General features: G+C 40.8%; 1 long non-coding RNA gene across 1 annotated transcript; it reads right to left on the minus strand.

Annotated features, from left to right (window-relative positions):
- Window positions 1-1,302: 1,302 nt before the first annotated feature.
- On the minus strand, window positions 1,303-24,121 carry LOC309871118. The gene is made up of 3 exons (XR_014315044.1): window positions 24,004-24,121; window positions 21,387-21,454; window positions 1,303-1,495 (listed from the first exon to the last, which is right to left on the minus strand). It is a non-coding gene; the product is annotated as an uncharacterized lncRNA (long non-coding RNA).
- Window positions 24,122-24,202: the final 81 nt, after the last annotated feature.

Here is a 24,202-nt window from a genome sequence, read left to right on the forward strand (position 1 = left end):
ATGGTCACATTGGCCACCTGTGAGATACTGAGAGCTTTAAGACCAAACTTTGAATAGGTGACATATTTGATATGAAATTCTCAGTGTGTGTGTCCTGTGATTCTAGGCCATTTACCATTGTGGTTTGTGTTGGTATTCTCTTTGAAAAATGAAAGTCGATGTTGAACCGTAGCCTCTCATGTTATGGGCTGGTCAAGCAAAGAGGTAATATTAACATAAATTAGCAGCCAAAATGTCCCCGAGCATAGAGTCCTATTGATTGTGATATGGACTAATGTATTGCAGGTTAGTGTTTTGGAAGGTTTTATTACCTGCAATCAAGGCTTATGTAGAGAGCAAGGTGTGGGGTGCAGGGATCCTGTTCACTAATATTTTTATTTGTGAAATCTGTACAGCCTTGGATCCTGCCATGACTCTCACGCAATTCTGCTATCCATATTTTGCATGTTAGGAGACTGAAGTTCCTGGAGGTTAAGGAGTCTTTCCAAATTCACACAGCCAGTAATTGGCAGAACTGGATGTCTAATCCAGGGTTGTCTTAATCCAAACCCAATTCCTTTCCCACCCTTCATCCAGCTTTACTGGATTTACAAAAATTAAGAAAAAATATCATAGTCCAGGTTACATAGACCAGGGCTTCTTCAAGTGTGATCTGTGGCCGATCAGCATCACCTGGGGAAATTTGAAAGACGTTAAATTCTTAGGTCCACCCTCCGGTCTTAATTCAGATGCTCTGGGGGATGGCTAGAGCAACTTGTGTTTAATAAGCCCCCTGTGTGGGGGGGGAATGGGGGAGGGGGTTCCAATGTCTCCTCCAGTGTGAGAGCCCTGGGCAGCTGATTCCCTGTTGAGGGGAGCAGTGGATTTTCTTTCTTTTTTTCTTTCTTTTTTTTTTTTAATTTATTTAACAGACAGAGATCACAAGTAGGCAGAGAGGCAGGCAGAGAGAGAGGAAGGAAAGCAGGCTCCCCGCTGAACAGAAAGCCCAATGCAGGGCTCCATCCCAGAACCCTGAGATCATGACCTGAGCTGAAAGCAGAGGCTTTAACCCACTGAGCCACCCAGGCACCCCGAGCAGTGGATTTTCTGTTCTCTCATGTCATCCAGGTAACAGAATGAAAAGGTGCACAGAAATGGCAAGGATTGGAAATGGGGAGTGAGATTCAAATACAGGCCAGACAGTATTTTGATCTCAACGAGTTTTAGCTCATTTTAGATTGCACTGCAAGTTTCACACATGTAAAAGTGTTAACTCTGATCTCAATTTTAATTTAGCCAATTACCCTCCTCCTCTTTCCATGCCCCAGCTGTCACTTCCTGCAGTGAATTACCTCAGGCGCCTGGCATTTCTTGAATAGATATTACCGTCCATCTTTGAGGAATATCAATTTCATCAGCAAACACTTCCCTGCTGTCTTTTCCCGTGCTTGTGCACACTGCAGTCTTTAGAGAAAAATTTCAGTTCTTTTCTATGTGTGGAGCTTAAGGTGGATTCCTAGCAAAGGAGACGAAGCATAGGAACTTACAATACAGCTGTCGGATTTGCACACTGTTTGTTGATGCTCTCAAGCACCAGAAACAATAAGATGCAACAGTTCAAATGTTTGAACAGGACTCAAAGGCAATTTTCAGCCAGTCAAATGTCAACACTGGTAAAATAGATGAGTATGGGGCCTTGACATTTCAAAGCCTTAAAGCTCTGACTGTAGTCCTTGCAGAAATGCGCTGAAATGTAACACCTTCCAGCATAAAGTAACTGATTTTGACATCTGACACTCCTCCATCGAAGGGTTCAAGGTACCTGCTTGCCTAATTTGACTGCACCCTAATGCGAGAGGCAAGACTTGAGTTAGAGGGACACTTGGCAGAGAGTGTAAATGATGACATTCAAAGGAAAGCATTTTCTGGAGTCACTCCCCCAGGGTTGGGGGCTTCCTCGGTGGGGAGAGGAGAGGAAGAGGGAGGGACAATGACAGTCTTTCTGGAAATCAAGCTTCCAGGAATGCTTTGTTTCATTCCATGTCATGCGTTTGCCAATGTCACTGTGAGCAGAATCAGCACACAGGAAGAGTGAAAATAGCCGTGCTGGAGTCACAGTGAATTAAGATCTTTGTGTGAGCCTAGTCAGCGGGACTGACTCAGCAGGAACCACTTGGGTATTTAGGATACGGGAGCCCTTTGATAGGGCTGCTCACAGCCTGCACTGAGTGGATAGGAGCTGGCCGAAAGGCAGTGGGGTGCAGGGGTCAAGACCTGCCCTTCCCACTTACTGTCTGTGACCTTAGGAGGTCTGCCTCTCCTCTCCACGACTCTCCTTTCCCACGGGACAGAAGGATAGTGATCACAGGTCCTGCCTCCACAGGCTGATGTGAAATATACATAAATGCCTAGACCCCAAGCTGGTTCTCTAGGCCTATTGGTGATTATTACATAAATAATCAGTGTGATTATCTGGGAGCCCAGGTAGGGTTAAGATACTTTGGATCTCAGCAAATCCTTTACAAGCCACCTGAACATGCAGCTTTACTAGATCAATGACACTTTTGTATTGTCGTTATTGTAATATCCCAGCAAAAAGAAGAGAAATTAATATTTACTAAGAACATAGCACCTGAAACCCTTGTGCATTCCAAACTGCCAAGTCTTTACACACACACTAAACCCTATGACAGTTTTTATTGTCTCTAGTTATAAATACGGGAATAGAGACGCCAAACATTAAGATGTGTCAGGATTCACAGAAGGCAAGAATTGGAAGCCAGGATGCCTGCTCTCTGGCTCTGCAGGCAGCCCCCTCGTGTTAGATACTTCCAGCTTTTGTCATATTTCCTTTAAAAGGTGCTGGTATCCACCTCCCCTCCCCACCACCTCTGGATCCACTCTTGTCACCCCAGGTCCCATTCAGCCACCTGATCTGGAAAGAAACTAGAGCCAGAACTTCTGTTTTCACCAGAAACAAATTTGGCCATGACCTCTCCAGCCTGACTCAGATTGAGCTTCTTGTCTAAGCACCCAATGTCCTTGTTCAGGTATGGTTTCTGCTCTGCAGAAAACACGCTGTCACCTTTTGGGATGAATTTGGGAACCGGCTCATTGCAAATGCACGAAGAACTTGAAATCACAAGCATGGAAGTTGGGGTAGGACGACAATCACAGCAATACTTTTATTATAAAGCATCCCACTCAGTTGCATATAAAGGAAAATGCCAACATCCATGGGATATTTTTACAATCAATCTTTCTGCAGTTAGTTTTGAAGGAAGGAAAAAGGATGGAGAAAATTGCAAAGTCATTCAAAGATGGTAACCCTACAGAATTTCTCGAAAGTGCAAGGTTGTCAGAAGCCCATTGCCAGGGCATAGCTCCTATCATTTGGGGATATTTGCCTTCTCAGATCTTTAGTACTGCCATCAACAAACACACAATGAGAAGAGGGAGGCAGGACTCAGGGACAGCCCTGAGCTGCAGAATCAGAGGACGAAGTGAGGAGCTATTTAGAAGAAATTCAGGGAGATGAGTCTGGATGAATTCTAGAGGGAATGAAGAGGACAGGGGCAGAAACTGAATGAAAAAGGTAGCTCAGGGCTCATGATAAATGAGCACTGTCTACCCTGTCAGCAACCTGAAGTCATCAGGGCCATAGACCCAGTGCTCAAGGCCTACAGACCCTGCAGGACCTCTGAGATCTGAAGGAAATCATTAGCTCTAAAATAAGGGGACAGTGGTATGCCTCGGCAGCTCAGTCAGTTGAGTGTCCCACGCTTGGCTTCAGCTCAGCTCCTCAACTCCTGGGTCATGGGATCGAGCCCTGCATGGGTTGTGCGCTCAGCCGGGAGTCTGCTTGATATTCTCTCCCTCTGGCCTTCCCTCCACTCACACTCTCATTCTCACTTTCTCTCAAATAATAAATGTTTAAAAATAAAAAATAAGAGAACCACAAAGGATTACAACTCTACAGCAACAGTGGTGTCTTCCACGCTGCGGACCCCTACGTTCCCTGTTCAACACCAACACCTGGAGGTTCCGTAGTCATGCCAACTTCCATTTAACCACTGCAGTGGGTGCAGTTACCGGTTGATCAAGCTCAGGGCTTGGAGGCGCCCTGGCTTTTCTCTTCCATTCTCGTGCCTCCTCAGGAAATCGTGTAGCCCTCCTTTCAACCGATCCAGGAGTCCTATCTCTTCCTCCCATACTCCCATCTTTCACCCAGATGGCTGTAAAAGTCCCCTAACTTGATGTCTCCCTTTCCCATTGCCCCTTCTTTCCATTCCCAGCTCAGGAGGGGAGTTCTTCTAGAACCCCAACGGGAGCGCGCGTGGCTCACACCCCGTCGCGCCGCCAGGTCTCATCAGACCAGAGCGGGGATCCTCACAGGGGTCCACAAGATCTCTCCCCACACCCCCCATTCCAATCCAATCCATCACGGAGGCCGCAGGGCCTTCAACACGGCGTGCTGGAACCCGCCCCTGAGCTTTAGCTCCAGAGGCCCCGCCTTTTGGAATGCTTTTGCCTCAGATCTCCACTCAAGTTCCCTGCATCTTTTCCGTTTAGTCTTTGATCAAGTCTCCTTGATCGAAGCTCCTTCCCAATGAGCTTCTACTCGGAGAGCTCTATGTCTCCCTGCGACCCGACCGCATCCCGCAGCCAACCACCTTGCAGTGCTCTATTTTCTCTATTTTCCTTTTTCTTCTTTCCCCCAGCACTCACCACCTTCTCACATACTGTATAGTTATTGACTTATTTTTATTGTTTGTCTCCCCTGACGGGAACATAATCCCTGTGAGATCAGCACTCTTTGTTTTGTTCAGTGGCGTGTCCCGAGCTTCTGGAACTGTTCCTGGCTAGTGATTAGCGCTCAATAAATATTTGTTGAATAAACAGTGGATGAATTAATTTGGCAGAAGCCTGGAAGATTTATTGGAAAAGGATAAGGAGTAGGCAGGTGGAGATAGCCATCTGAAATTCAGCATTATGCTGAAGAGACAGATCTGGGCTAAAGATACAGAACCAGATGTAGGCATAGAAAACGCAACAGCACAATAAATGTATGTACAGTTTCAACTTGCTTTTTCCACTTAAAAAATATATCAATCCTCTTGTTATGTGTTGCAGTTTTCACAAGCATCATCTGAAATGATTACACTCTTCCACTGAGTGGTTACATAATAGCCATCTCCCTTCTGTGGGCATCTTGACTTTAATTTTTTACTATTATTAATGATATCACTATATATATCTTCATGTATACATTTGCTATATTTTGAATCATTTCAACTGTATAGACTGACAAAGGCTAGCAAAAACACAATTTTATGATTCTCCATAAGATTTGTATCCAATTTCCTCATAACATTGTTGGAATGTACACATTCCCCCACAATAGGGAAATATTGCCAATTAATACATGGAAATATTGGCTTGTTATCTTCAATAAATATTTCTTTTTCTGTATGCTTTGTTTTATTTGCATCCTTCCTTATTTACTTGAAGTTGACTGTTTTTGTTTTATCACTTTGTATTGATTATTTGCCAATCTGAGAGGTTTAAAAACATTATTTTAATTTGCTTTTTCCTATTAGGAGTAAATTGAGTGTTGTTTCATGTGTTCAAGAGCAATTCATATCTCATCTCCTTTGAATATTTTATATCTTTTATCTTTATGTCCATTGCAAATATTCAACTGTTCATTCAATTTGATAATTAGTCTCTTATATGGTGATCAACTGTTGTCAAGGGCCCTGGGCCAGCCAGGACAGGAAGCTCTGCTCCCTGATATCACACAGGGACCCTGGGACCCAGACTTCTTCCCTCCAGTTCTGTTAGTCCCAAGGCTGTTTACTCTCCCATGGCTACTGCTGATCTTTAACCACCAAGTCTGAATTTCAGTCTGCAGGAAGGGATAAAGAACCAAGGGCATGCAGTTTTCTGTGTAAAGTGCCTGGGTTCTTGTGTGATTCTCTAGTTGCCAGGGAACTGGGGAGCACAGCATGTGTTGATGGAGGTGCTCTCTAAAGCTGGGGGGGGGGCTATTAGTAAACAGGGAGAGGGGAACAGATCTGGAGGGAAATTAGCAATCCGTGCTACAGGAACTAAGTAGATCCTCTCCCTCCCCCAAACTGCCAAACACTTAACCAGACACCATTTATTAAGTAACCACACCTGTCCCATTGTTTAGGGCTGACCCTCTCTCCATATAACATTTAGACCAATAAAAGCATTGTCTCCTTGGTTAGGAATCTTCGTTATGTATCTTCGTCTCGCTGTTGTAATTTTTTAATATTTATCAAGCAAAGGGATATTTTTTTTTTGTCAATTAAGTCCTCTAAATGAGACTATTTAAGTTTTCAAGGAGAAAACATTGACCTCTTCTTGTAGTTGCATTAACAAAAGGAAAACATTATTTTTAGCTCAATGGATAATAATGCACATTCAAAAGACATTTTAAGACTCCAAACCCGTCTTGTCAAGGGAAGAATAACATTCATAAAATAAATGTAGGACTATGTTTAAAGTAGGCATTAAATCCTCTACTCAAGTTTTAATTAAAAAAACAAGCAAAACAAAACAAAACACAACCTTAGTATATTGGAATCTAAACAAAGTCATGATATGAACAGGCTATTTTTTATAATGTGAGCGAATAGTGGTCTCATTTCCCTCCGCACTGAAAATGGTACAGAGTGAATGGTGAAAGATTGATAAGGTTTGAAATTTCTGGGGCAAAAGTGGTCGAGAATGATAAAAAATTAATAGCAAATGAAAGTCGAGTTTCTCTTGAGGTGCTAGGATGCACATCTGTCTCTTGTGGGAGTGGTTTCCACAGCTCATGGAAAACTTCATCCCTGCCAGCTCCCTGACATCTTTGCACGGGGGAGGGACAGTATGTCACTGGGAATTCCGATAATCTTGGTATATAGGCTCAGATGGCCAGTGGCCTGAGACCGGGCATTATCAGAGCTTTAAAAGTAGGAGTCCTTTCCTGAGATTAACGAAGTAAAATTTTGAAAAAAACGGAACTCTTGTGGACTTCATCTACTTTAAGACAACTAGGATTTTCCCTCATTTCCAGTCTAGACACACGGCTTTATAGGTCTCTCCCAACTGCTCCTTTGGAAAGAATTTGAGATGCCATCCAATTCATCTTGCTGCTGTAGGGCAGGATCATAATTAAACTCTCTCAGAGAAATGGCCATCCATTTTCTTTTTAAGGCTCTTCAGTGAAGAACAGTGGTGAGAATTTTATTGATGGGGTTGCGGTGGGGAGGGCTCCACACTTAGGGATGCCTAAAGTTCCAGGCAGCGAAAATGAGACAGGAAGGAAAAAGAGAGCGATACAGAAAGTCCTGAGGCATCTTAAGGGCCGCAGGAAGACTTTCTGATGGTATCCTGCTCTCAAATGAAAGGGGCACCAGGCCCTGAGCACTGCAGGTCCACGAGGGTGATGCCCACAGCAGAAAGTGGACATTTTCATAATGCCAAAGCAGAAGGCCATTTCGAAGCTTGGCGCATCACAACTGCTGAGTGGTTTCTGGGGTAACTCAGCTGAGGTGAACAGCTCTGGTTTCTCAGAGATCACAAAGGAGGCCAGAGGAAGGAATGGTGCCCCCCCATGAGCCCTTTGCTTTGCCTGCCACAAAATTGTCCCACTTCCTGTTCAAAGAAGTGGAGGAAGTGAGGAGGAGGGTGGCTGGTGGAGGCCCACAAGATGGCGCGACCGGGAGGGAACCGGGATTACAGTCGGGGAAAGAGTAATTTTGTTTTCATTCACGGATTTTATCTGCAGTGTCAGAAAATTCCAACAGCTAAACACAGAAGAAAATTATTTATAAAATATATAAAATATTTGTCAAGACCCTGAAGAGGAATAGTTTTCTAAGAATCGAAGTGGCACAGCAATTCGTAAAAGAAAGATACGACTAAATAAATAGCATGTTAATGAAAATCTGTCGACTAGGACAAATTTGGTAGAAAAATGCTCAATATATTTATCAGCTAAAGAGGTCATATGAGTAAATAAGAACATTTAAACCTTGATAACCAAATGCAAAAGAACACAAGGCAATCATTTGTGACCAGGAAAATGGAATTAATGATCAAAATATGATCCCCACCAGTGATTCTCACTTGTAATTGAAATTGTGTAACTGAAAGCAACAAAGTGGCCACAACTTTTCACTTTTGAATTTGAATTAAATATATGTATTACCCAAACAAGCTGTGAAAAATTGTATGGGCAGTAAAAAAAAAAAAAATACAACTATGAAAGTAAAATGTACATTTGAAAAAAAGTCTGGAAGGAAATGTGTCCAAAAGTTAATCATATCTGGGCTATGGCCATAGAATGATGTGAGATTTCTTGAATTAAAAAAAAAAAAATTGAGGGGGGCTAAGGTTTACAAGACATCTAATTTTTAAAAAGAGACTCAGGTAGTAGATTCTTTGAAATTCCCAACAATTCCAGGAAAAGGAGGTGTTGGTAATTCAGGTAATCAGAGCATGTTGGAGCTGAGAAGGACCACCTAGACATCTCAAGATGTCACCACCTAGACATCAAACCCATGTCTTTGATCCATTCTATCTTCAGATCCAATTTACAGGTGTTATTCATCAAATGTCAAATGTAATACTTCAATAAAAATGTTAAACATAAAGTGCCACTGCAGCCTACATGACGAGCATTCTCTGAACAAAAGTGAAAATGTCCTTTTGGAATTAGTTTTGGATTATTTTAGAAAGTTGGGAAACTAAGTTGAGCTTCATGTAGAAGCCTATAGGAACTACGGGTGAAACACCTGCATCCAGGAACCCAAGGGAGTCTCAATTTATCTGAAACTCTTTTCTTTGGGGAGTACAATACCCCTTCCCTGACCCCTGGTGACAGAAATGTACCTGCAGTGACCTCAGTGTCCACCCAGACACACAAATGTACACACATAACATTTTTCCTGAGGTTGGTCTATGTATGTCGTGTCAGGGCACAGCGACAGGATAGGGGAAGGGACAGGGAACCTCTCTGGGTGATGACAACTATCCTGGCTGGTACTGCAGGGATGTCCATCCTCTTTGGTCAAGTCAGACTGCCATGGTTTGCCATGGAGTTCCACCTCAAGCTTCACAGGGTTCCACTGGGTCTGGCCATCTGTGTGTGCTGTCCATGGTATCCTCTGCTGGTGGGCAAATTGGGTACTCTTGTACTCCATCAGGCTCTAGGGGGCTCTAGAAGTGATCTAGAGCTCCATGCGATAGGTCCCAAATGGAGGGTCTTGGCACCTCCTGGGGTAAGAGATCCCAGGAGCCTGGTGGTATTTCCCAGTATTAACTTGTGATTAACAGTTGAGTGTACATGCTTCTCCATGTCTCTTTTACACTACAGAACAGATAAATTTTACTTCAATAGCTTATAGAGCAAACGTCCATATTGTAAACTATCCATTGATCTCTACCATAAAGTTACATTGAGATTGCTTTCCATGGAAAGAAAGATCTCCAGAAATATTGAATGGAAGACATTTGATGGGAAATAGTACAATAGATGTAAACACATGATAACAGACTACCCTCAAAATTACTTAAATGTCAGAAATGTCAGTTAAAAAAAATAATAGTTCTTTATCTTTCCAATTCTGAACATCTGAAGTTTGATGCATCACACTTACTTAAAAAGGAATATAGTTGCATTAAATGAAAAATGTAAATTTAAATATTAATAACATTTTGTAATTTGATGATAGAAAATAGAGACACTTAGGTATCATTTTTAGGCACAAAGGAGGCAACCGAGAGGCCAGTAGCTCATCCCAACTCTGTGTCTGCCTTCTGGATGCCCTGAATCCCTTGATCATGGATCTGCTCTTTCTCTCTTTGGTTTTACCTCTAAGCTTTTTCCTCAAGCCTGTGTCAAACCAGCCTTCATTCAGCGTGGAAGAAAAATCCCCTGAGCTTATGGCACAGGAACAGAAAAGTTGGGTGTGTCCTCTGTACTGCTGAAGTTTATAAGTCAAAAATAATGCATGTTTCAAGAGCTGCTTGGGGAAGAATTCTAATATCTCCAAGGACTCATATTGAGGATCTGATCAAGGATGTGTTGCCAATTGTTTGCATTATAAACAGATAATTACCATATTTCAGAATTCATCACATTCTAGGTCAAGAATGATTTCTAAAGACTTAAAAAGAAAGTTTGAGATGAAAGGGGAAAGCCCACCAACTCACCCTCATCTTCAGTTTTAGGGTTAAGGTAATGAAAATCTATTCATTTGGGCTAAAAATAGGTGTGCCTCTTTAGTTAATGTACAGAGCCTTAAAATAGATCTTGGCATAACTCCTTCTTCTCTCTGCAATCTGTACTGAGGAGAGGTGGGGCAGCTGAAATCGCAGGGAATCAAATTGTTCTTGCCACTGCAATCCCTAGCATTCCTATGGAGCTTGGAATGTTCCAGTAGAGAGGTTCCGTCAAAGCTAGGCAAGACTGCCTCCCAATAGAACTTTTAACCAAACACAATCTGCACTTGGAATGAGTCTGGAACCATATGTATTTTGAGTTATAATACTAATAGATGAAACTAGAGCTTTCCTTGCTTGCTGTTCTAGATCATCTTCCTTGGGTGCTTCTCAAGAGGAGTGATAGTCCTCCTTGTCCTCGATTTGAGATCATCACTGCTTCTTGTCAACTCTGTATTTCAGAAAATGAGTGAACTCTTCATACAGCTTTCTCTATGTAAATGTAAATTGTTTCATACGTATATCCAGTGTTTTATTCAACTCATCATGCTGATTATTTTTCAACAGCCAATGTAATCAAGCTTCAGTCAGGTGGTTATCCACACAGTTTCCACTATGAGTGGTGCAGGGATTTGAGCTGTGCAGAGACCTTGGCACAGTCAGCTCCTACTTTGAGTAGCAGCTGAAGCAAGTACAGTCCTGAAGTCTGGACACACGCCAATTAGCAAGTTCCGGAAACTGCCATAGCAGCTAGTCAGGGCAGCGATATACTGGCTTGTGTCAACCTCAATTCAGAGCAAGAATTCTTTTAACCTTAAAAAGTCACTTTACATGCAGTGAGGCATGGTAATAATCTGACAGGTAGCAACAAGGTATGATTACAGAGGAAGAGAGGCATGCTGGGCCTGTGTGGTGTGTCCTGTGGTTGGCCTGTTCCTGTCTGGTGGGCACACTGTGAGACTTTCAGTGTCTGTGGTGATGGGATTGAGTGTGCCCTCCACCACTGCCACCAACATCCCCATGTTCTGAATTGGATGGTTACAAAATAGTGGACACGTAAGGGCAGGGAAGCTGTCATTTCCTTTCAATTTCAGGAACAGAGTGATGTTAGCCATATACACCTACTCACTGTGTGACTTGGGCTCCTTCAGGTTATGGGAGAGGCATGAGCACCCCACAGTCAGCTGGCTCAGAGAGGACCTCCAGTGATCTACACCTCCTGGTGGAATGCCCTTGAGCAATACCCTCCCCCTTGAGTGTGAGCTGGACCCAGTCACTTGCTTCTTATCAACAGAATATGGAAAAAGCTACAGGATGTCACTTTTGAGATTAAATCACAAACGGGCTGTGGCTTCTGCCTCAAGCCCCCTCTCTTTGTCTTTCTCTTGCTCACACTGACAGGAGACAAATGCCATGTTGTAAACTGACCAATGGAGAGGCCCATGTCAAAAAAACTGAGGGAGGCTCTAGCCAACAGCCAATGAGGAACTTAGACCCTCTGTCCAACATCCTGTGTGGAACTGAATCCTGCCAACAGCCATACTAGTCAGTGAGGAAGCAAACCCTCATCCCCTAGTAGAGCCTTCAGATGAGACCACTGCCCTGGACAGCAGTATGATCGGAACCTCATAAGAGACCTTGACAGAAGCATCCAGCTAAGTTGTACCAGGTTTCGGATCCATAGAAAACATGAGATCACACATGTATCTTGTTTTACATGATAAATTATGGGATAATCTGTTACACAGTAAGAGGATAAGTACATAGCCTGAGGCACAACACCATAATCTGAGATAAAGAGTATTTCAATTATATAATACAAAGTTTTCTCCAGAATCTTTCATTGTACAGACATCTTCATATGGCAGCATAAAAAACTAAAATATTGTCCCAGCCAATAAGCCTAAATATTTACTCCACTAAAAGCTTTTTATCAGAGTTGACAAAATACCAAAATGACCTGCTTTCCATTTTTGTTGTTCTATGTAAATATTCCATCCATCTTTCTGCAAAAGTATAGATGAGCAGCGAATGAGACCAAAAGCAACCAGCTTGAAGGAAGACAAATGAGGACTTAAAAACCAAATAATCAGAAAAGTTGGCACATCTGATTCAGACAATGACTAGAGAAGGCAATTGGATCACACCAGAGAAGGAAATGCTGGGACAGTGAGACAAGAATATGTGTGTGGGGGTGTGTATGTCTAATTTGGATAGCATTTCAGTGTTCTGTTTCAATAATTTTGAAAAATAGAAAAGTTGGTTTTAAATTCAAGTTAGAGGAATAAAGTCTTTAGAAACTGAAAAACCAGTTGGTCTAGTGATTTTCAAAATTCTTTACCCCTCAAATCTCACAAAAATAAAATCTTAGGTAAAGCTCTAGGGACTGCAACAGAAAATATGGTATTTTGTTAACATAAAATTATTTTACACATCCAAATCATGTACTTATGAAGTAAGTAACATGTACTTATAAAGTAAATCATCGAGAACAATACCATGAATACAAAATTTAGGAATTGGGACTCACGGATGTCAAGCACAGTCTTCTGGCCCTCTTCCCTGATTCTAGTTGTTCAGAACTAAAGCAGTTAAAATTCACAAACACAACTAGATCCAAATGGTACAAGTTTTAAAAAATGGCTTCCTTGACATCCAGGATACACATCAATTAAGCAAATTCAGAAATGTGATGAATAGTAAGGGAACAGAGAAAGAATAAGACAATTTTAATTATCATGGAGCAGGAAATACTTTTCAAACATAACCATGAACAATATAAAACTGTATTAATATTTTAAAAATCAGACACAGTAGCACAGCTCTTTGTCAAATAGTAATTTGAGGTTTCTAAATAGTCTAATTTACTTTGTTTTGCTTGTTGAGTACAAACATTAGTTTTCAGTTTCACTGCTGACATTTTAACTGTAATTTTAGGCATGGTAACATAGGGGCCTTGCATTGCCAAATTTAGTTCTTTAAAAATATCCATAAGACAGGCAAACAGCACAGTCATGCTATATTTGAGAGTTTCAGCTAAAGATACTTCTATTACACAATAGTAATTTTCTGTCTCATTTGAAGTATTTACATGCCCTGGTGCCTCTCTTCAGTATAACCAGTGAACTTCAATATGAAAAGTAAATTCTGGAATTCACCGCATTTATCACTGTAAATAACTGAAAAGTTTGCAACGGGAAGACAATCCTTTAATAAAGTTGTCAATTTGTAGGACGTTACCCAACACTTAAAAAACAAAGTTGTCTTTTTGTTAACCGCCAGAGCCTGTTATGCAAATATACTGCTTGCATACATATTGGCAATAATTTTTATGCAAATAGTTTTTCTATTCCTCATTATACAGACATTGCTACATTTTTTATGAGGTTATTTGAGTTCTAAGCAGTTAGTTACAATTTTCTTCTCCAAATATGTCTGTGGTGAGTGTTTTATATAGTGATAAATATCCCTTTTATTTGCCTGTAAAAACATATTAAAAAAAAACCCATCAAAGTAGAGAAATCACCAACATCAATACACTTGCTTATTTGAAATGTAAAGATTTTACTAATCTCAGAGTTTAAGCCAATTATTTCAGAACTTGGGTCTGTACTCTTGGGTTCTATTTTAGACTCTGTTGTTGGACAATGGCAATTACTATATTGTACAAACCTTCCATCAGCCCACATTTCATTGGTAACACCAACAATGCAAGATTCAGTAACATTTTCCACATGTTAAGTATGGTGAGGGGTCTGAGGTTTTACCCAACTTGTAAGCTAAAAAGTTATTATACCATAGCTTCACAAATGCTGGCAGAAGACATGAAATTCCTGGATCAGAGACAAAGGGCTTTCATACTCCCAGATAGCAAGTGACATGACCTTCATCTCTGCTTTTGGTTCCCCTTGTTTCTCAAGTCATTTTGGGTTAACTCCAAGTGGTCTAGAAGATTCTATGTAAGGAATGGGTGTTTATCAGTGCCCAGAAAGCTCAAAGCTCAGGGAGCTTGAATTCTTTTTTTTTTTTTTTTTTAAGATTTTATTTACTTATTTGATGGAGAGGGACACAAGCAGGGGGAGTGGGAGAAGGAGAAGCAGGCTTCCAGCCAAGCAGGGAGCTGGATGCAGGGCTCTATCCTAGGACCCTGGGATCATGACCTGAGCCAAAAGCAGATGCTTAATAACCGAGCCTCCCAGATGCCCAAGAGAACTTGCATTCTTATAATGGGCTACAAGACAAGGAATCTGCTCAACCATGGTAGTGGAGGAAAGCATTACCTTCATTATGCTGAATGGTAAGCGAACCTACCACTGGCTGTTGGGAGACACTGCCTTTATTTCCAAAGGCTCTCTGCCATACAACAAAGAAAGGACAGTCTGAAATAAAGATTGTCAAGGCCTCTGTTTGTGAGAGGAGCAGAAACATGAGAGACCCATGGAGAATTATCTCCCAATACCCAACACTATATTCTTCCCCCTTCCTTGAAGTTTTGTAATTTAACTTAAATGATTCTATAAGTGCCTCTTCATTTCCAGATTTTGCTTTTGTCTGGAGAATCTTTAAAGTTATTTCAGAAGAACCCTGCACTTTGAAAATCATTGCTCCAGCCCAAACCCTTATTCCACAATCAGGGAGCTGAGGCACAAAGACATTAAGCGACTTGTCCAGGTCATAGATGGCTAACTGTCATCTCCAGGTAATGAATTACAAATCCAAGCAGGATTAGAGGATGGCCAGATTATCCTTTTCTTCAATCTAGAAACAGCTTGTTTAAAATGCATATGGGCAGAGAATGTCCTGCTGCATTCTACTTTGGGTTACCCGATAAGACAGGGAGAAGGACTGCAGTGCAAGAAGATTATCGGGAAGAGATAACAGAAAACAGCATTAGGGAGCAGGGAGTGTGACAAGACAAGGAAGAAAGAAAAAATGAGATTTGTTAGGAACCTGGTGACCACTGTGGACATCTGGGGCTTAATTACCCAGAGAACTCTGGGAGTCACTGTGGGACATGTATCTCAGTTATCCCTCCGGAAGGGTGAAGGAGTTGGGTATTTGTCAATGAATTCCCATCAGTCATTGGCTGTTGGGACTCTGGATGGTGTTAATGTCCTCACACTTCTTCCCTGCCTTGCACTGGGGTAGAATGGACGCTATTGGCCAGAGAGAGCCTGAAGGCAAAACACTGCAGGTACGGGCAGTTGGAAACCAGCCTGCGGGCAGGGACATGCTGTATTCCAAGGCTGGATACCAGCTGCTTCTGTTACACTGTGTGCCACCAACCTTTAAGAACTAGTGTAGATTTGAGTGATTCTTCTCCTGGTCCAAATTCTCCATCTCTGCTTTTGGGTAAAGTTCTCCAGACCTGATAGGCATACTTGTGGTTGGGGTTAAGAAGGCTTTTCCATGAACTGGCAATTAAAAGAATACAGAACATAGTGATCAGGCTGAGGATGAAAGCCTACCTGAAGAGAATAAAAATATTGGCAGAAAAAGAGAGCAAGACAAACAAAAGGAGGTCGAGGAGAAGGAGAGCTAGAACAGAAGACCCACAGTGAAGGGCAATTCTGGCTAACGGAATTCTTCAAGAGACAAGGGACTGTAGACAGGCAGTAGATTCCAGATCTTCTTAGAACCTGTCCATGGAGAGGTAGCTGTGTTAGAAATGTCTCTGACACAGATTAGAACAAAGACTCCAAAATTTTGAGTAGGAGGGTCCCTTTTTACATAATTTTGTCAAATGTCTTCATGTGTTAGTGGTAACTGTGTAATATTCTTTGGTAAGACAACCACAGGACTGAAAGTTACAATGAATTTGGGAGTACCACACAATGAACTTGTGTCTTATTCATCACCACAGCACCTGCATGTATTGGAAAAATTGTAGTTTATGCATGTGCAAGGTGTGCAAGGTTTGCTTAGCCCACAGGTTGGGAAAGTATGCTGATTCAAGAGTGTACCACAGTGACCCTCCCGGTGATGATGAGCCCTGGTCTGAAAAGGGGTCCTAATGGAAGGACCATGTAACTGTTAAGATACGTGCCCCCAAAATACATCACATGAGGCCTTCCTGAGTCCCCCCACCCCGAGAAATCTGTCTCTTGAATTTCCTCCCACTAGTAGTTCACGCAACTTGCCTTCAGGCAAAACAATAGTAAATAGCACAGTAAAAGGAATTGATGCAGAAAAAGCAAAATCCCATGAATCCAGAAGTGCATCCCTTTAAGGAGAATCCTGTCACACACATGACTTATATTCTTGGGTTATGCAATCCAAGCCTACAAGGCATCTGGCTTGGGATGCTCAGTGGCATTCCCTGACTCCAGGAATGCCTGTTTTTATCAAGGCAGATGCGCGCACGTGTGTGTGTGTGTGTGTGTGTGTGTGTGTGTGTGTGTGTGTGTATGTAAGACATCATAACGATTCTTTGTAACACCTTTTTTAGGGTCTAAGGCAAATCAGCATATGGCTATCCTAATTTGGGCTCATACCCTGAGATAAGGATTTGAGTACAAGTAATTTATTTGGTAGAGGTTTCTGACTAAATATCCCCCTGAATTCATAGGATGAAGTCCTAATCCCCGATGTAATTGTGTTTGGAGAGGTGAACTTTAAAGTAGTAATTAACATTAAATGAGGTCATAAGGGTGGGGCCCTTGTAAGGTGGTGTACTTGTAAGAAGAAGAGACAGCAGGGATGCATGCACAGAGAAAAGGCCATGAGAGGACATGCAGAGAAGGTGGCCATCTGCAAGCCAAGGAAAAGAGCCTCAAGAGAAACCATCTCTGTGGCCATCATGATATTAGACTTCTAGTCCGCAGAGCTGTGAGAAAGTAAGTTTCTGCTGCTCAAGTCACCTATTGTTACAGCAGTTCTAGCAGACTAAATGAGTAGGTGTTTCTAGAAGCCCACGAGGGAATAGGGATGTGAGATGGGCAAGAAAGGAAAGTAACCAAGTGGGTCATTGTTATGAGCAAGGGGGGGCCTCAATCCTGCTGGGGGCCTCCATGTAGAACCATCCAGAGTTAAGGAAGCTGGCATATTTATTTTCAGATTCACCTCCCCATTGCTTGGATTGCTTGGGGGAGATTAACTCGCTAGAATTCTGCCTTGCCCTCACTTGACATAGGAATTAGCATTACATACATTAGCATGTACGTAAGAAGGGGATCTGTCCAATGAAGCTGCAGCTGGGCTTTGGAGAGGACATATGGCATCTGCTACAATCATTTGGATTAAACAGTAGTGTCTACTTTTAGGCTGCTTTGGTGTTTATAATATTGGTGCGGGTTTTAGACCCATTTCTTCAATAACAACACATTTGTTTTTCTCCCACTTATACTAACTGGTTAGGAAAGGTGGTTTATTGTACTGCAACCTGCTTTTCTACTTGATCTTGAGAATCAGTCTACAAATAATAGAAATTTAGAGGTTTCGGGATCTAGCACAAATCACACTGGAAATATGTATGTATTGGTGAAATCAGGTTTAAAAGGTATTCAAGGGAATTAAAAAACTTTAAAAGGTCAGCCTCAGTCTTAGATGAAGCTTCATATATAGAGAGACAGGTTTTGAGGTAGATTTGAAGATGGAGAAGGGAACACAAGCTAAGGAATGTGGGCAGCCTCTAGAAGTTGGAAAATTAAGGAAACAAATTGTCTCCTATAATCTACAAAAGGTAACACAGCTCTACCAATGCCTTGAATTTAACCTAATGAGACCTGCATTGGATTTCTGACTCACAAAACTGTAGGGTGAGAAATCTCCATTGTTTGAGCCCCTGACATTGTGGTAATTTGCTATGGCAGCAATAGGAAACAAATTCCCCAGCCAGTTTGACTTGGAGGACCACCTTGGGGAGCTTGTACTTCCCTCCAGCCTGAGTCCATATGGTTTGCAGGTATCACACACACCCCCACACCACAAGGCCTTAGTCCGCTGTAGACATCAGAAGTGATTAATAAAATCAGAGTGAGGTGGGGGAGAATCAGGAACTCTGTTTAGAATTCAATGTGAACTGAAATAAATACTATCAGAGATGAAATGAAATGGTCGAAGTGACAACTGATACCACAGAAATACAAAGGGTCAGAAGAGACTACTATGAATAATTAAATGCCAACGAATAGGACAACTGAGAGAAACAAATAAATTCCTAGAAACATACAATCTTCCAAGTCTGCATCATGATGAAATAGATGACCTGAACAGACTAATTACTGGTGAGGATTAAATCAGTCATCAAAAAGTTCCCAACAAACCAAAGTCCAGAACCAGAAGGATTCACTGGTGAATTCTACCAAACATTCAAAGAAGAATTTATACTAATCTTTCTCAAACTCCTCCAAAAAATAGAAGAGGAGGAACTCTTCCAAACTCATTTTTTTAAAGATTTTATTTACTTATTTGACAGACAGAGATCACAGAGAAGCAGGCAGAGAGAGAGAGAGAGGAGGAAGCAGGTTCCCTCCTGAGCAGATTGCCCGATGTGGGGCTCGATCCCAGGACCCTGGGATCATAACCTGAGCCGAAGGCAAAGGCTTCAACCCACTGAACCACCTAGGTATCCCTCCAAACTCATTTTATGAGGTTTATATTAACTTGATACCAGAACAAGACAAAGATGTCACCGGATGAGAAAATTATAGGCCAATATCCCTGATGAACATAGATTTTTTAAAAATCCCCAATAAAATATTAACAAATTTCAACAATATATTAAAATGAATGAAAAAGGAATGAAAGGATGGTTCAACATAACCTAATCACTGTGATACATTACATTAACAAAATGAAGGGTAAAAATCATATGACCATCACAACAGATGCAGAAAAAAAATTTGACAAAATTCGACATCCATTTATGATAAAAACCCTCAACAAAGTATGCATAGAGGGAAAAGACCTCAATTTAATAAAGGCCATACATGACAAGTCCACAGTTAACATCATACTTAATGATGAAAAGCTAAAAGCTTTTCCTCTAAGATCAAGAACAACACATGAATGTTCTACTCTTACCACTTTTATTCAGCATAGTATTGGAAGTCCTAGCCAGAGCAATTAAGCAAGAAAAGAAATAAAAGTCATCCAGCTTTGAAAGGAAAGAGTAAAACTGTCGCTATCTGCAGATGACATGATATTTTACGTAGAAAACCTTCAAGACTCCACCAGAAATTAGGACTATTGGAACTACTAAATGAATTCAGTAGAGTTGCAGGATACAAAATTGATATGCAGAAATCTGTTGCAATTCCATACACTAATAACACCCCATCACAAAGAGAAATTAAGAAAACAATTCTACTACAACTGGATCAAAATGAATAAAATACCAAGGAATAAATTTAGCCAAGAAGGTAAAACTTCTGTATACTGAACACTATAAGACATTGATGAAAGAAATTGAGGAAGACAACAGATAAATGAAAAACATCATGTGCTTATGGATTGAAGGAACTAATATTGTTTAGAGGTCCATACTACTCAAAGCAATCTAATGAGTCAATGCATTCCTATTGAAATTCCAGGGACATATTTTTTTGGAAAGAAACTTGTATGGAACCACAAAAAACCATGAAGAGCCAAAGCAAATGTGAGAAAGAAGAGCAAACCTAGAGGCATCATGATCCCTGATTAGGAACTGTATTACAAAGCTATTTTAATCACAATAGTTCTGGCACAGAACAAACATAGAGATCAATAAAATAAAATAGAGAGCCTAGAAGTAAACCCGACAAATGGTGAATTAATTTATGACAAAGAAGCCAAGAATATAAAATGGAGAAAGGATAGTCCCTTCAATAAATGGTGTTGGGAAAACTAGACAGCCACATGTAAATAAATAAAATTGGACCACTATCTTACATTATACATAGAAATGAACTCGTATTAGATTAAGACTTGAATGTAAAACCTGAAATCATAAAATTCCTCTAAGAAAACATAGGCAGTAAGCTCCTTGACATCTGTCTTGGCAATAAATTTTTGGATTTGACACCACAAGCAAAGGCAATAACAGAAAAAATGTCCACATCAAACCCAAAAGCTTCTGCACAGCCAGAGAAACCATCGACAAAATGGAAAAGCAACTACCAAAACTACCAAATGGAAGAAAATATTTGACAATTACACATCTGATGAGAAGTTAATATCCAAAATATATGAAAAACTCATACAATTCAATAGCAAAAAAATCTGATTAAAAAATGGGCGGAAGATCTGAATACAATTTTTGCAAAGAGGGCATACAGATGGCCAGCAGTTACTTGAAAAGATGTTCAAAAGCACTCCTCATTGGGAAATGCAAATCAAAACCACAATGAGGTACTACCTCAACCTGTTAAAAGGGCTGTTATTAGAAAGGCAAGAAATAACAATTGTTGGTGAGTGTGGAGAAAGGGAACACTCGTACAGTATCGACAGAGGTGTAAATGGGTGCTGTGGAAAATAGTATGGAGGGTCGTCAAAAATTAAGAATAGAAATAACATGATTCAGCAATTCCAATTCTGGGTATTTATCCAACAAAACTAAAAAACGGTACCAAAAATATGCATATTCTCATGTTGATTGTAGTATTATTTACAAAAGCCAAGATCTGGAAATAATCTAAGTGTTCACCAGTGGCTGAATGGATAAAGAAATGGTGGGGGTTGTGTGTGTGTGTGTGTGTGCATGTGTGTTTGTGTGTGTGCGTGTGTGTATTGTGGAATATTATCCAGCCGTATAAAAAAATGAAATCTTGCCATTTGTAACAACATGGATGGAACTTGAAGGCATTATGCGAAGTGAAATAAGTCAGACAGAGGAAGACAAATATTGTATGATATCACTTATATGTGGACTTTTAAAAACAAAACAAACAAAACAAGCTCAAAGACACAGAGAACAGGTTAGTTTGCAGAGAGGGTGGGGGGTGAAATGGTTGAAGGGAATCAAAAAGTACAAACTTGAGCTATAAAATAAAGAAGTCATAGGGGAAAAAGTAATTCACTAGGAAAGTGATTTAGTGAGAAAATAAAGTAAGTGTAATTTATTAATCTTGGCTGTATTTCACAGGCATCCTATGAGTCAATATTTGTACAAGAGGTCACAAAAAAATTCCATCACCACCCCGTTACCTTTGTGACCTTAGACAAGCTTAGGGCTTTTTAAGTCTTACCTGTAAGATGGGGATCATCAGCCTTCCCTCACTGGGCTATGAAATTCAGACCATGTGCTTGGCAAGTACTAAGAACACAATAAATGAATAATGATAGCATTAATAATTACTTGTAATATACATAGGTAAACATCTGCATTACAAAAACAGTATTTCTAAATGGTTTGATCATACAGCATGCCTTCAAAAAACCATTATTAACTGCCAACTTGGTATGAGATGCTCTGGGGAATTCAAAGAGATTTCTTGCTCTTAATCTCTCTTGCTCTTAATCCATTTGTCCTGTTTAAATATCATAAAGATGTAAATGATCGCCAGTCGAGGCATTTGTGGTTAAGTGCTCCAGCATGGGTGTGGAGGTGGGGGGCGGAGCAGAGAGGGAAACTCCAAGCAGAGTTTACTAAATACTGAATGGAGAATGCTTCTGGAAGGGAGGGTGTCCCTGACTACTAGGTACCAAACTAGACAGTATCATTTCTCAAACAGCCATTTCCATAAAATGCCCCATGAAATGCACGGACCATAGAGCTGTTCTGAGAGGCGACACAGACAGCAAAGTGAAAGCAATATCACATGGCGGCATTTCCAGAACATACTTTCTCATCACCTCATTTGTGTTTCAGTCAAGAATGGGATGAAAAAAGCACCATTCTCTTCACCAATACCCAAGTTGGGAATTGCTTTCTAGTTTAGAAGTCTTCCCCTTTAAAATATGTAGGTAAAACACTGAATAACGAGACTTTAGGTAAGTGAAAACCTCATTAAGTGGCAATCTCCCTCTTTGGGAAAACAAATGCAGGAAAACACATAAATTTCGTTAATTTTTTAAAAAGTCATTTTGGCACGTGGTTCTGCCTTAGTACAGATTCTGCCCAAGCCTCCATATATTTAGCACTGTAAAATGAAGGTACCTCTTCAGAACGATGACTCTGAGGCATGACGTGCACCCCAACATCAAAGAAAGACTCATTTCATGTACCACTGCATTTTTTAAGGTAAGATATCAGCTTGCTATATATATATATATATATATATATATATATATATATATTTCAACTTCTGTTCCAGCTAAAGGGGCTTTCTGGTTAATCCTCACCCAAAATGAAAATTTAATTTAGCAGAACACCTCCCTCCTGAGGCATCCTGATTAATTGAGGGTTTATTGTATCTAACAGAAATGTTTCATATGTGATGTTCCCCTAAAGGCAGATTTCAAAATGGAAATTTGAGCAAAATCCTCTTAGCTTGTCTAAAGTTATGGAGCTCTCTTAAAAGTTTTCCTATCTAAAATGAATTCTTCCCTGCTGCTAATAATCACAAACAATTTAAAGTTTGATCATTTTTATATGTCGGAGCAAGCTGACTTCAAGTTCGAAAGTTATACTGTATAGATCTATTATCACAGTAAGTGTTCCTGGACAGAATGCATAGGACAGACTGGAGAGCATAAGAGTACACTTACTGCTCTTTTTCTTTTTACCCTAAATTGGACCCAGCTTTAGACTATCACCTTGCCTGTTTTTCTTTCATTTAAAAACTTAGATAATGCATTGCCATTTCCTGAAATCCAGATCATAATTCAGAGCTAGAAGCAGGAGAATTGCATTGACAAGACATAGAAAATGTCTTTTTTTTTTTTTTTTTTTTTTTGGTTTCTATGAACCTTACTCTTTGTATTTGTGATTTTTTTTTTTTTTTTTTTTTTTTTTTTTACAGAAACTTAATCCTGACAGTGGCTGAGAGATGAATTTCATGGGTTCCTAGCCAGTCCCCTCTCGAATCTGAAGAAGTAATGAGAAGGTACTTAGGAGTTTGGGTAAGAAATTACCACGCCATTTCCAGACTCGTGTTTCTGTCCCATCCCCCTCTGCTAATGTAGGTAAAATGAAATAGTGAAATCTGCAAGTCCACAGTATTTGTTTTGACATTCTTACAGGGAGTTCATAAAGGTCTCTTTTTAGGTCTCCTCACTAAAGCTCACTGTCCTCTGTTGCCTTTGGCAAATTCACGGAGGTGCAGAATTTCCATCAGTTATTACAGATCTACAAAGTGTCTGCTCATACTGGGTACAGGAGAAAAGACGCTGAAGTTGCCGAGGAAAATTGGATTGGTCTCTGCCCTCAGGATGATTCCATCCGTGCTAAGATGGATGCCACAATTATGGGGCAGTATGGTTCATTACTCCATTGGACTATTCCAGACCCAGAACGCTAATAGCTACTCTCCTAGCCAAACATCACTCGAGGGCAAGAACTGTGACTTGCTCATTTCTGTACTATGGGTAGAACAATGTCTGTGTAGTAAGTTGGCAATAATGTACATTCAATTTAAGTTAAGGGACAAAACCAGAACCGTTTATCCCTCTCAAACCAGTTTACCCTGCTTTCCTATTTGGTGATATTGACACCATCATCTTCGCTCACATCCAAATCCGAACCCTGAACCCTAAGGTTATAGTAGATGTCTTTTCTCCTTTGCTTCCCCACATCTGATCACTTGTCAGTTCCTTGTGAGACTTTCCCCTTAATTTCTCCTACACCACTGCCCATCCATAGGCACCACCCAAGTCTGAATTATTACGTCTCTGAGTAGTGCAACGCATCACCTCTCTTCCTACCTCCAGGTGTTCCTTGGTAGGCACGCCTAATGAGTTATCCTGCCACCAAGCCCGTTGATTCTTAACTACCATATCTCCTTGGTCTGATCTCCTCTGGATCCTTGCTGGCGTCCTCTGCTCCATGGAGGCAACTGGTGGCATTTCCTGTTCCTATGGAAACCTCCCACATTCCCCCTATGCTCAGGGTTCTAAGTTCCCT

This window comes from Mustela nivalis (genome assembly GCF_964662115.1).
Source record: "Mustela nivalis genome assembly, chromosome: 8".
Lineage (NCBI taxonomy): Eukaryota > Metazoa > Chordata > Mammalia > Carnivora > Mustelidae > Mustela > Mustela nivalis.